Source organism: Leptosomus discolor, chromosome 4 (assembly GCF_034619465.1).
Source record: "Leptosomus discolor isolate bLepDis1 chromosome 4, bLepDis1.hap2, whole genome shotgun sequence".
Classification (NCBI taxonomy): Eukaryota; Metazoa; Chordata; class Aves; order Leptosomiformes; family Leptosomidae; genus Leptosomus; species Leptosomus discolor.
The window spans coordinates 17,678,749-17,682,392 of NC_141394.1; positions in this window are offsets into that span (position 1 = coordinate 17,678,749).

A 3,644-nucleotide genomic window follows, 5' to 3' on the forward strand; every position below is an offset into this window, starting at 1 on the left:
GCAGCATCTGTCAGGTGCCTCTTACTGCCAGGATTGCAACCTGCCCTCTCAGGCTAAAGAGGTCTGTCAGCCTTTGCCAAACGAGTCAGAAGACAGTGATGCAAAGATATGATGTAGAAGGAAATGAAAGGAGCTTTGCAGAAGTGGGATTTTGCTTTTAGTAATTAAAAGTAGCATGAATTTCACAGCAGCTCTAGCAGCTTTCCATCTATGTACAGAAGTGAGGAAAACGGGAACAACACACAGTGCAAAATATAAGCAGAAGGAAAACTTGAGGGATGGATAGTTTTGGCAAGGCCATACCATGTAAACAAAAGGTACCAAGGACAAATAAGGGGTGGGGGGAAGAATCCAAATGGATTCTAATCTCTTGGGGCTACAGAACCCAGGTTTCCTGATTAATAGCAATGCCTCAAACTACTTAAACACAAACAGGCCTCTTGAAAAAAGTTATGCCCCTAAAGTTATTTACACAACAGCTGGGGGTCTTGATCTTGCCAGCCCTGCATCTTCTCTCCTCCAGCTGCAAAACCTCTTATAACTTCAGTAGTTCTTGCCCACCACAAAGCAGTGAAAAAGCCCTGTTCAAAAACAAGTCAGAATCACAGAACCCTGAAGAAAATGAGACCTGAGGCAACTGATTTAAGACTCTGCTCAACAGTTTCTTTAGCACGTATTCCCTGGTTCTGAGTAGTCCAATACACTTCTGAAGGAACAGACAGCAGTTTGACATATTGAGGAGGGGAAAAAAAAAAGATGGTAACAAGTGGTTGTTCCTTTTACCTTGGCTGTAAATTTGAGTTCAACACACAGTGCACTGCATCAACTCCAAACAAGTGCAGGCAGATATACAGCATGCTGCTTGCCCTGACCAAGCCATAGAGCAGCAGAGAAAAAATAAGGCTCTCTAGCAAGACATAAAAATTCTGAAATCTGTTGTAAACAAGAGTCCAGTTTTAAGGAGGTCTAAACTCTCCTAATTTCAGAAAAACATCACTACTACCTAGACAGAGCAAGCCTACCCATAGATCCTAAACAGCCCTATTGCAGATGCAGCTGGTAATGTGAGCATTTTTAAGGAGCAGTGTCTTGCAAGAAGGCTATTCACCAGGATTAAAAAACAAAACAAAACACCACAACCAAACATTCAGATCAGCCCAAATTGAATCTTTGATAGGGGCAACGTGGTAGCTGTATCTTGGTGGGTTTTTAGGTAGAGATAAAGAAGATCTGAGGAAGTACAACTATCCCCATCTGAACCAGCCAGGAACCTTATGGGAGGCAATCTAATCACCAATGCCATGACTACTTTGCTCTAAGTCCAGCAGATCTGGTGATGGATCACAAAATCTACGGGTTGTTTCATGTCATGCTTGGTGTTAAAATACGTTTTGACAGGTTTGTAGGATGAAAGTTGAGGACTGACAGCAACTCCCCTAGCTCTTGGAAAGGATTCATACCAAAAGGAACCACTAAGCCATCTGAGGCCAGAAAACACAAACCATACAGACCCTGAAACCTCCCTTTCTGTCACAAGGACTCAAGCGTCGCACTGCCCAAATGGCAGGACCAGGAGCATGAACTGAGAGACTCTAAAGAGATCATTTGTCTTTTTTTGTAGGATGTTTTACTCTGGTCTCTCTGGAGTTCCCTAGTAGGGAAGGCAGATGTAGTCAATGCTGAAATTATGTAGCCATCAGCATTTACCACGAACCATTTGGCATCAATCACAAGCGCTTGTTTTGTTTTCTCTCTCGCTGAAAGTACACTGTTTTTCCTATGTGGCACTGTTTGACTATGTCTGGCTGACTTGATCACCAGGAAGAATGAAAGCAGGATGCCTGAACAAGTACTAAAACATCACTCAAAACCACTCTTACAGTTCAATCTCTGATCAGTTATTTAACCAACTTCAGTAGTGAAAACGCAATTGCGGTTTGAAAGGAAAAAAACCCTCTCCAAAAATCCGAGTCCACTTGAAAATAGATTAATTAGTAAAAAAAAACCTAACCAACCAACAACAACAAAAAAACCCCACACATAAAAACCACACCACAATTCAGTATAAACAACTAGATAAGAGGCAGGGAACATCTACATTGTTTTTTCAATGCAATAACTATTATGACTGGTCCCTCTGAGAATTGAACAGAGCAAGCTCTCCAGTGTTTTGACCTCCAGAAGGTCATGTTCACAAGTCAGTGACCGTAAGAGCCAAGCTGGCATTCCCAGTGCCCACAACAATAGATCCAATTACTTCAACCAACAAGCATTAAAAAGCAAATGCAGCACATAAAGCTCCCACTGCTTTGTTAATTCAAATACACATATCTGCAGACATAAAGCGGAGAGAACAGCACCCTTGCCATTTCTGTACACTATACATGCTCTGGCTTCTTAACTTCCCTTACACATTTTGGTTTCCACTTTTTTCCCCCCTGGTGTTTACCTGTTTGGAAACACTTCACCCAAACTCAAACCAAAACACAGCTGAGTAATTGATTTGTTTTGTGAATGTCGTTCTTCCCACCATTATTCACTGCAATTTTTCAGACTTAGCTAAGAGAAAATACCATTTTGTTCTTCTTTCAATCACAGACACATAGACCTAGGTGCTCAGTAAAAAAATAAACTCAAGCTCCATATTTACTACTCAGTGACTATTTTGAATTTGCTAAGTAACTTAGCAGTTCAAATAACTAATTTAGAAGAAAAACAAGAAACAGAAACCTTCAGTAAGTACACTGCTGAAGCCAGTAAATTCAAAGGTGATCAACAGCACTTCATAAAAGGCAGATTAAAAGAAATAATCTACAAGATCCAGACACTGGAGCCCTGGGGACATTTGAGGAATGTCTGGGACCAAATCTCAATGAAAAACCCTTCCCAAGTATTCAGCATCCTCTCCCCTGTCCCACCAGGTGGAGATGACATTCACCTTCCTCCCTGGAAGGCCTAAAGACCATCACCAAATCTGGACCTCTGTGGGCTCCCATGCTTGCACCTCAGCTCCTATGCTGCCCAGGTAAGCTAGTGCCGACTCTGTCTCACACGACACAGGGATAACATTGCCACCAAAATCCTCTGTCACCTCTATATTCTCCCCAGGCAGACAGAGCTCTGCTCAACAGCTCCAAAGTGGCAGAGGAAAGTGCCTTGGCTGCGGCCTGCAGGCCCACAAACAGGTACTGATCGCGGGAGAGGAGCTGTACTGAGATGAATACGCAGTTTAATACGACTGTTAACAGGGAGGCTATTTATGCCTACTTTGTAAATGTCCCTATTTGCTTTAAATAAAGTTGTGTTAGAAGAGCCAAAACAAAACTACCTATCAAGAGCATAGTAGACAAAGCTAACTGGGGAAGTGATACTGCCCCAGAAAAATGCGATGCAGCCTATTTTGCAAGGTTGCTAATTATGTATTATTAAGGACATTATACAGTGACCTATTAATACATCTAGAGCCCTTTGTTGCCCTATTATCAATAACAAACGGGAACCTTCTGTACTATTTTGGGAAATGACCTTTCTCCACAGCATTGTAGTGTAGCATGAGCCAGAAACCTCCCGAGCTGTAATTCCAGCTCCACTACTGACTTGCTGCATGATGAGGGAAAGTCGCTTTAACCTCTCAGGGGCCATTT